Source organism: Symphalangus syndactylus, chromosome 16, assembly GCF_028878055.3.
Source record: "Symphalangus syndactylus isolate Jambi chromosome 16, NHGRI_mSymSyn1-v2.1_pri, whole genome shotgun sequence".
NCBI lineage: Eukaryota > Metazoa > Chordata > Mammalia > Primates > Hylobatidae > Symphalangus > Symphalangus syndactylus.
This window is the reverse complement of record NC_072438.2, coordinates 10,963,222-10,973,430: the sequence shown is the minus strand read 5'-3', so window position 1 is coordinate 10,973,430 and position 10,209 is coordinate 10,963,222. Positions and strand designations below refer to the sequence as shown.

The 10,209-nt window shown below is 51.3% G+C and overlaps 1 protein-coding gene across 5 annotated transcripts in view; it reads left to right on the top strand.

Annotated features, from left to right (window-relative positions):
• The first annotated feature begins 878 nt into the window (after positions 1 to 878).
• The window catches only part of FAM53A (family with sequence similarity 53 member A), a 45,791-nt gene continuing 36,460 nt past the window's right edge, over positions 879 to 10,209 (top strand). The window contains exon 1 of one of the 5 annotated variants that reach the window (XM_063619711.1): positions 879 to 899. The gene's annotated coding sequence lies outside the window, so the exon portion shown is untranslated. Of the gene's footprint in view, positions 900 to 1,388; positions 1,524 to 1,726; positions 2,213 to 10,209 lie in introns of those variants that run through there. The other 4 variants (XM_055245481.1, XM_063619708.1, XM_063619710.1 and 1 more) reach the window with 4 other exon arrangements.

Sequence of the window (10,209 nt, the reverse complement as noted above, 5' to 3'; positions counted from 1 at the left end):
GCAAGGAGGCAAATAATCAACTATACTGATAATCACATTAAATATAGATGGTCTAAATAATAAGAGTCAGAGATTGTCAGACTGGATAAAAAAGTAAGACCCATGCTGTCTACATGAAACCCATTTTCAATATAAAGACATATATAGGTTCACAGTAAAAGGCTGGAAAAATATATACTGCATTAACATAATCAAAAGAAAGCTTGAGTGGGTATATGGTATATTAATATTAGACAAAGTAGGCTTCAGAACAAGAAATGTTAGTCGGCAGAAAGCAAAACATTTCCTAGTGATAAAGGGGTCATTTCTGCAGAAAGATTAGCAATCCAAAATGAGTACACACTTGATAACAGGTTAATAACACATGAGGTAAAAGGCTGATAGAAGTCAAATGAAAAATAGACAAATCTGGCCGGGCGCGATGGCTCACGCCTATAATCCCAGCACTTTAGACGGCTGAGGTGGGTGGATCACAAGGTCAGGAGATAGAGACCATCCTGGTTAACACGGTGAAACCCCGTCTCTACTAAAAAACAAAGTACAAAAAATTAGCTGGGCGTGGTGGCGGGCGCCTGTCGTCCCAGCTACTCCAGAGGCTGAGGCAGGAGAATGGCGTGAACCCGGGAGGCGGAGCTTGCAGTGAGCCGAGATCGCACCACTGTACTCCAACCTAGGCGACAGAGCGGGAGGCTGGAGAGGGAGGCAGGGACCCCCTTCCTGGGAGTTTGCTGGAGACCCCGAGAGCGAGGCACGGCCTCCTTCCGCTGCCCGCCACCCTCTCCTCTGCAGGGTGCTCATCCCTAGGGACCCCCCCAAGAGTCCGGTCTCCCTGGGCCTGCTGTTCTCGGACGGAACCAGGCCCCAACCCCGCCTATTGCCAGAAAGAGCCCTGCAGCACGGTCCGTCCTGAGCGCCCACGAGCGAGGGCCTAATTCACACCGTGCAGGTGCAGAAGTGCCACCCGAGAGGGCGAGCGACCTGCCCACGGCTACACAGCAGGCAGACGGCAGGCGGGAAGGCGGCGGCGGCGAGCCTCGGGCCCCGAGACCGCGCGCCCCGGGCTGGGTCACCGCCTGAGCCACGGCTAGCGCCGGCCGGGCCCTCCCCGCTGCGCGTCCTGCCCCGCCGCCTCAGGTCGCCGCCGCCACGGGTCTTGCCTTCTAGGCCTAGAGGACGCCGCCGAGTGCCGGGCACGCACGTGCGAAGGGGGCGGGGCGTCGACCCGGGGGCGGGGCCAGGCCCTCGCACAGGGCGCGCTCCGGACTCGGCGGGAGGTGCGAGCCTGGGCGCCTGGAGGCTCCGCCCCCTCCGTCGGCGCGGCGCGGCTGAGGGCCGGCGTGGAGAAGGCGGCTGCTGACGGGCTCGCGGCGGCGGCGGGGCGCGGGCGGCCAATGAGGGCGGCCGGAGGGGGCGGGGCGGCGGCCGCGGTTTTGTTCCGCCGTGGCTGAGGCGCGTCGCTCTGAGCTAGCGGAGCGTGGGCGGCCGGCAGTCTTCTGGCTCCTCAGCCCAGCGGCAGCGCTCAGGTACCGAGACCGGGCGGAGCGCGCCGCCGCCTCCCCAACTCTTGTCCACGCCGCCCATGTCTCGGCGCACCGTCTCCGAGCTTTGCCCGCGGCACGTGGAGGGCGCGGGGGGTCGTGGGCGCGGGGCCCTGCGCTCCGAGCCCCCGCCGTCTGCGCCGCCCGTCGAGGCGACTTTCCCGCACGAGGCGAGGCCCGCCCTGGTGGCCCCGCAGCGTGGTTCGGTGGCGCGAGAGGCGGGAAGTCGCCGTGGTAAACGGGGCCTTGGGGCGTCCCGAAGGGGACCCAGACGCGGGAGGCCAGACTTCCCCGGCGACCCGAGGAGGGGACTTGCGGCGGATTCCGAAGCCGCTTTTTCTGCGTAGCCTGGAGAGTTTAAATCGCCGAGATTCTCCTGTGTGGAGAAGGCGCTGGTGCCCGCCCGCTGTTGCGCGACTCTAGAGGGGTGTCTTTTTCCCTTAATCTGAGCGCAGTCGCGGAGCCCCTGTTTCCCACGCAGCCTGTGCTAAGTGGCCTCGTGAGTTTTCGCACGGCATCCTCGGTGCCTCTTCTTTGAAGCTAAGCTTCCATAACTCTAAAGCACTTTTCGTTTTAAACTCAAACCAGACTCACTTGTTTCTATGATCATCTGTCTCCCAGTACGGATGGATGAGTTTGGCTTCAAGAATGTACTTGTGGCTGGTGCCAAGGGAGTGAGTTGTCTCTGCTGCTTGTTCAGTCCGTTACAGATCGAACTCCTTGTTCCACTCTTTCCCCCTTTTCACTACTGCACTTGACTAGTCTTAAAACGAAACAAAAAAAGGAAAAGAATGTGCTTCCGTTTCACAATACTTAAGAAATGTAACCTGAACATAATTGATGCTGCTTTAAACACCCTCCTGTCGCCTGAGCTTGTCCCTCATCAGAGTGGGTGCTAGAAGGGAAGTGCACCCTTGCACCCTGAAGGTAGAAGGCTGGGAAACGGTTTTGATTTATTTGAAGCTCTTGAATATTACCCCAAAATGGAAATTGACATTGTTTAGAAACAGTGACTTTTCTTTAAATTGGGTTAGTTAGCGCAGGAAAACTAGGTGGTAGTTCTTTCAGACAATTGTAGTTTTCCCTCGTCCGGCACCATTGTCCCGCCTCCTTGAGTCCTCCTTGTGCGCTGGGTACTGGCAGTCCTGATCCCCTTCTGTGGCTTGATAGTTGATTCCCCGTGCTGTCCCGGGAACTTAGAGCTTTTGATTCTGCAGCTTTGTCCCTCTGTTGTGTTCTGTGTTGCGACTTTGAGGGTCATACTCACTGAGGCCTTGGTAATGGTTCCGCCCCTTTGGATGCGTCCTTATGTTTCTTGACTTAGGTTGGACGTGGGGACCACAGAACGTTTTTGTTACTACTTGAAGTATGTAAGAGAAAATGCCAAAGTAATTTTTTCTTTTTTTTTTTTTTAGTGCGTGCATTTGAGGTCTTTCTAGTTATAGAGGTAGTTGCTCACATGCAATGATGTGCACAGGAAACAGAAATAGGAAGAGGCTCTAATCTGAGAGAGTACACATTTTTAGCTGGTAGATAAAAGAACGAAGAAAACACTTAGGTATTTTTCACTGGTGCATTGGGAACAGGGAAAATGTTTTTTTAAAAAAGGAAATTAAGGCTGGGCACGGTGACTCACACCTGTAATCCCAGCACTTTGGGAGGCCGAGGCGGGCAGATCACGAGGTCAGGAGATCGAGACCATCCTGGCCAACATGGTGAAACCCCGTCTCTACTAAAAACAGAAAAATTAGCTGGGTGTGGTGGTGCGCACCTGTAATCCCAGCTACTCGGGAGGCTGAGGCAGGAGAATCATTTGAACCCAGGAGGTGGAGGTTGCAGTGAGCCAAGATGGCGCCACTGCACTCCACCCTGATGACAGAGCGAGACTCCGTCTCAAAAAAAAAAAGGAAATTAAAAATTTTTATATAAACCCTTTTGGCATTTTCTACAATGATATTAAAGAAAAATTGAATTTCACAATCTCTTAAGCATTTGTTATAAGTGGTCATAATTTGAAAATGTGTGTCAGGGACTCAGGAACTGTCACGTGTTATTTAGTTTAATTTGATTCCTTGAAGCCTCATGAAGTGGGTGGTTTCTTCTCATTTTCCATTTCCAAGGAACCCAGGCCCGGAGAGGTGCAGTTACTTGTCCAGGTGAAGTTACTTGGCCTGGCTAGTGAGCGGGCCCAACTGGTGTCTGAACCCGGGGCTTTGTGCAGCTGTCCAGAGCTCACCTTGTGTTCTTTATCTCACAATGAAATTACTTGGCGCAGTTTATCTTTTTCCATGTGGTGATATGCTGCAGCCTGTTCTCACCAGTGGAGTGGTTACAATGATAATCTTCATTTTACGATTTGAATTTCTTGGCCAGGCTTGGTGGCTCACACCTGTAACCCCAGCATTTTGGAAGGCTGAGGCAGGAGGATCACTTAAGCCCAGGAGTTGGAGACCAGCCTGGGCAACATAGTGAGACCCCCATTTCTACAAAAAATAAAAAAATTAGCCGGATTTTTTAACGGAAATGGAAACAGGTGGTGTGCACCTGTAGTCCTGGCTACTTGGGAGGCTGAGGCGGGAGGATTGCTTCAGCCAGGGAGGTGGAGGCTGCAGTGAGCCTAGGCAACAGAGTGAGGCTTCATCTCAAAAGAAAAAACAAAAAAAGATTTGAGTTTCTTCTCCTTTGTTGGGTTGCAAAAGGAACACTTCAAATGTGGTTTTAGTGCACTTAAAAATAGCGAGTTCAGCCGGGCGTGGCGGTTCACACCTGTAATCCCAGCACTTTGGGAGGCTGAGGCGGGCAGGTCACCTGAGGTCAGGAATTCAAGAGCAGCTTGGCCAACATGGCAAAACCCCGTCTCTACTAAAAAATACAAAAAATAGCTGGACGTGGTGGTGGGCGCCTGCAATCCCAGCTGCTTGGGAGGCTGAGGTGGGAGAATCACTTGAACCTGGGAGGCTGAGGTTGCAGTGAGCTGAGATCGCGCCGTTGCACTTCAGCCTGGGCAGCAACAGTGAAACTTCCTCTCAAAAAAAAAAATTAAGTTGCTAGACACTATACCTTCTGCCCCCACACATGCAGGGCCTCCTGTATGACTAGCATCCCGCACCGGAGTGGTACATTTGCTACAGTTGATGAACCTACATGGACACATGCTTATTATCCAAAGTCCATAGTTGACATCAGGGTTCACTCTTGGTGTTGTAGTCTATGGATTTAGACAAATGTGTAATGACCTTTGTCAACCATTATAGTATCATGCAGAATAGTTTCACTGCCTTAAAAATCTGTGCCCTGCCTCACCTCTCTCTACCCCTGGCCCGTGGCAGCCACTGTTTGTTTGTTTTTTAATAGTCTGCACAGTTAACCTTTCCCAGAATGCCATATGGTTGGAATCATCCAATACATAGCCATTTCAGACTTGTTTCTTTCACTTAGTGATATGCATTTAAATATCTTCTATATTTTTTGGTGGTTTGATAGCTCATGTCTTTTTTTTTTTTTTTTTTTTTTTTTTTTTTTTTGAGACGGAGTCTTGCTCTGTCGCCCAGGCTGGAGTGCAGTGGCGCAATCTCGGCTCACTGCAAGCTCCGCCTCCCGGGTTCACGCCATTCTCCTGCCTCAGCCTCTCCGAGTAGCTGGGACTACAGGCGCCCGCCACCACGCCCGGCTAATTTTTTGTATTTTTAGTAGAGACGGGGTTTCACCGTGGTCTCGATCTCCTGACCTCGTGATCCGCCCGCCTCGGCCTCCCAAAGTGCTGGGATTACAAGCGTGAGCCACCGCGCCCGGCCGCTCATGTCTTTTTAGTGCCAAACAATATTATACTGTCTGGATGTACCACACTTTATCTACTCACCTACAGGAAATCTTGGTTGTTTCCAAGTTTTGGCACTTAGGGATACAGCTGCTATGGGCATCTGTGTGCAGGTTTTGTGTAGACATAAGTTTTTAGTTCCTTTGGGTAAATACCAAGGAGCAAGATTGCTGGATCACGTACACAGTTGCTCCATATCCTCCTCAGCACTTGGGTGTTGGCAGTGTTCTGGATTGTGGACATTCTAATTGGTGTGTAGTGGTACCTTGTGTGTAGTGGTTTTTTTTTTTTTTTTTGAGACGGAGTTTCACTCTCATTGCCCAGGCTGGAGTGCAATGGTGCGATCTCGGCTCACCGAAACCTCCGCCTCCTGGGTTCAGGTGATTCTCCTGCCTCAGCCTCCCGAGTAGCTGGGATTACAGGCATGTGCCACCACACCTGGCTAATTTTGTATTTTTAGTAGAGATGGGGTTTCTCCATGTTGGCCAGGCTGGTCTTGAACTCCTGACCTCAGGTGATCTGCCTGTCTCGGCCTCCCAGAGTGCTGGGATTACAGGTGTGAGCCACCGCACCCGGACTTTTTTTTTTTTTTTTTTTTTGAGATGGAGCTCGCCCTGTCGCCCAGGCTGGAGTGCAGTAGTGCAATATTGGCTCACTGCAACTGCTGCCTCATCCTCCTGAGTAGCTGCACTTACAGGCGCCTGCCATCATGCCCGGCTAATTTTTGTATTTTTAGTAGAGATGGGGTTTCACTATGTTGGCCAGGCTGGTCTTGAACTCCTGATCTCAGGTGATCCACCCGCCTTGGTCTCCCAAAGTGCTGGGATTACAGGCGTGAGCACTACACCCGGCCCCAGTTGGTGAGGTGTCTGCCAAAGTCTTTGCCCCATGTTTTTAGTTGGGTTGGGTTCTTTTTTTTTTTTTTTTGAGATGGAGTTTCTCTCTTGTTGCCTAGGCTGGAGTGCAGTGGTGCTATCTCGGCTCACTGCAAACTTCGCCTCCTGGGTTCAAGGGATTCTCCTGCCTCAGCCTCCTGAGTAGCTTGGATTACAGGCGCCTGCCACCATACCTGACTAATTTTTGTAGTTTTAGTAGAGATGGAGTTTCACCACATTGGCCAGGCTGGTCTCAAACTCCTGACCTCAGTTGATCCACCCGCCTCGGCCTCCCAAAGTGGGATTACAGGCATGAACCACTGCACCTGGCCTTTTTTTTTTTTGGAGACATGGTCTTACTCACTCTGTCACCCAGTCTGGAGTGCAGTGGCGTGATCTCGGCTCACTGCAACCTCAGCTCCTGGGTTCAAGTGATTCTTCTACTTCGACCTCCCGAGTAGCTGGGATTACAGGTGTGTGCCAGCACACCGGGCTAATTTTTGTAGTTTTTTGGTAGAGACGGGGTTTCACCATGTTGGCCAGGCTGGGGTTGTTTTCTCATTGTTGAGTTTTAAAATATCTTTTTATATTTTGGATAATGGTTCTTTGTCAAATAAGTCTTTTGCAAATATTTTCTTTCAGTCTGGAACCTGTTTTTTATTCTCTTGTTAGTGTCTTTTGCAGAGCAGATATTTTTAATTTTAATGAAGTTCAACTTAACAATTCTTTCTTTCATGGATCGTGCCTTCAGTGTTGTATCTCAAAAGTCATCGCCAAACCCAAAGTCATCTGTATTTTTCTCCCGTGTTATCTATCTACTAGGATTTTTATAGTTTTGCCATTTACTTTAGGTCTGTGATTCACTTTGAGTTAGTTTTCATGAAGAGTGTCCATACACTCCATGTCTTTTTTCTTTTTTTTTAGATGGAGTCTTGCTCTGTCGCCCAGGCTGTAGTGCAGTGGCATGATCTCAGCTCACTGCAACCTTTGCCTCCTGGGTTCAAGTGATTCTTCTGCCTCAGCCTCCCGAGTTGCTGGGATTACAGGTGTGCACCACCATGCCTGGCTAATTTTTATATTTTTAGTAGAGGTGGGGTTTCACTATGTTGGCCAGGCTGGTCTTGAACTCCTGACCTCAAGTGATCCACCCGCCTCAGGCTTCCAAAGTGCTGGGATTACAGGCGTGGGCCACCGTACCTGGCCTCATGTCTTTTTTTTCTTGTGAATTCTAGTTTTTCAGCAGCACTTGTTGAAAAGACTGTCTGTTCTCGGTTGTATTGGCATTGCTCCTTTGTTAAAGATCAGTGACTATGTGGTTCTATATCTGGGCTCTCTATTCTGCCTGTTCCATTGAGCCAATTGCCTATTCTTTTGCCCGTCCCACACTTTTTTTTTTTTTTTTTTGAGACAGGGTCTTGCTGTGTCACCCAGGTCAGAGTGCAGCAGTGCAATCATGGATCACTGCATCCTCCACCTCTCGGGCTGAAGCAGTCCTCCCACCTCTGCCTTCTAAGTAGCTAGGATTATAGGCACGCAGGTAATTTTAAAATTTTATGTAGAGATGGAGTCTCGCTGTGTTGCCCAGGCTGGTCTTGAACTCCTGGGCCCAAGCGATCCTCTTCCCTCAGCCTTCCAAAATACAGGGATTACAGATGTGAGCCACTGTGCCTGGCCACACACTGTCTTGATTACAGCAATTTTATCATAAGTCTTAGAGTTGGATAGTGTCAGTCCTCCAACTTTGTTCTTCTCCTTTAATATCATGTGGGCTATTCTGGGTCTTTTGCCTCTCTGTATAAACTTTATTTATTTATTTTTTGAGATGGAGTCTCACTCTGTCACCCAGGCTGGGGTGCAGTGGTGCAATCTCAGCTCACTGCGACCTCCGCCTCCCGGATTCAAGCAATCCTCCTGCCTCAGTCTCCTGAGTAGCTGGGATTATAGGCGCTTGCTACCACGCTCAGCTAATTTTTGTATTTTTAGTAGAGATGGGGTTTCACCATGTTGGCCAGGCTGGTCTCAGGGTGAGTTCTCTTGCCATCTGAAGGGAGGACATGGCCACTGCCTCCCTCTGCAGTGAGGCAGCGTATTCACAGCTCTTCCCTCTGTGTGTGAATGGAGAGCCAGAATGAGCAACATCAGAGGAAACCTCCAGCCTGAAAGCAGAAGCCAGGAAGAGCAGAGAAGACCAAGGGAGCTGAGATACAGAGTGCAGGGACCAGAAAAAGTAATTTAAAACCCCCCATGAAAAGCAGCCCTGTATATGTAGGCTTAGAGATAAGCGTGAAGACAGGTCCCGACATGGGCATTTGAAGAGGAGGGAGCCCGTGGGGGTGAAGCATACACACGTCATTGGAAGGGTTGGAGGAGTGGAGGACAGATCCTAGAACAGCGGCAACAGCAGCAAGCGTGGGACATGGAGTCCAGCAGCAAGCGTGGGAGTCCAGGAACAGGTGGCAACAGCAGCAAGCGTGGGACACGGAGTCCAGGAACAGATGGAGATGCAGACCAGGGTGGAGTGCAGAGTGCGCCATGAGCCAGGCCAGAAGGACGTGGTCTCTGGACCAAGGAAGACCTTGCTTGAGGCGCCTTGAGCATTTTCTAAAGTTGGGGTGAGAGAGGACCCTGAAAGCTGAGCAGGCATCCTGGGAGTGGGCTTCTTACAGAAGTGGAGGAGAGAAGAGGTGTGGTCTTCACGTGCCCCCCTTCTCAGGAAGCTGCAAGATGAGGGTGAGGGGTGCCCCGAGTGGGCTAGAGCACACCCCCGCCAGCCCTGAGCACAAGGTGGGACTCCAGGAGCAAAAGGGCTGAAGGTGTCCTGACGTCTTTGACCAAAGGGCTCATTCCTAGGAGGTTTATAAATCTGCTGGGGAGTTTGGGGCAAGAGTTTATACTAGGCAGAAACTTTGCACTCGTAAAAAGGAAGGAATTATGAACTCTGGAGAACAGACCCCACTGTGTGGCCTAACTGGAAACACTATAGTGATGTGATGATATCGGCGATGACTTGACAAAATGTTCACACAGCCCTGTTGGGAGGCGTGGGGTGGGGCTGTGTTGGCAAAGAGATACACCCTGACGTGCCCTCAAGCCAGCAGACGATGCTCACAGGGGCGCACTGGGGCACAGTCCAGGAGCAGCAGTGTCTGCGGGCTGTGTGCATAGGTGTAGTAAGTACCCGGGGACAGGGCTGAAGGGACGGAAGTGCCCACTGCGGAGTGGCAGGGGTGAGGCCTCTGCACGTTCGGGAGTCGCTCAGTATTGGTTTGTAAGCCAGCACCGTGTATGTGTTGCCGTGGTGAAATACAATACAGCTTGTTATGGGTTGAATGAGGTCCGCCCCCACAAGTCACATGTTGAAGTCCTGACACCCCCAGTACTTCAGAATGTGCACTTACTTGGAAATAGGGTTGTTGCAGATGTAATTAGTTAAGATGGGGTCACACTGGAGCATGGTGGGTCCTGCCCCAAAATGACTGATATCCTTATAAAATGGGGAGACTTGGACACAGGCACACACAGGGAGAATGCGGTGGGAAGATTGGAGTGACGCCAGAGGGAGGCCTGAGCACGTCCCTCCCCAGAGCCTTCAGAGGGGCATGTCCCTGCTGCCGTCTTGGTCTTGGACTCCCAGCCTCCAGGGACAGCTGGCCAGTTCATTTCTGTCCTAAGCCACCACTTTGTGATACTTGGTTATAGGAAACTAATTCATGGCTCTACAAATGCTGTGTCTGACTCCATGTGGATCGAGTTAGATTAAAACAGAAAAATCGAACCTGCTTTGGTGCCTTTTTGGAGGATGGAGTCCTGGAGAATGAGAGTGGCCAGAGCCGCCAGCCGAGGGCATTTTGCCGCTGTCCTGTGAGGCGGCCATCTGAGCTGAGGCACTGCCTGTGGTGGGAGCTCGTCCCTGCTGGCCCCGTGGAGCTCCAGCTCTGGGTTTGACCCTCCTAGGGGTCTGCAGGGCACTGGTGTGGCC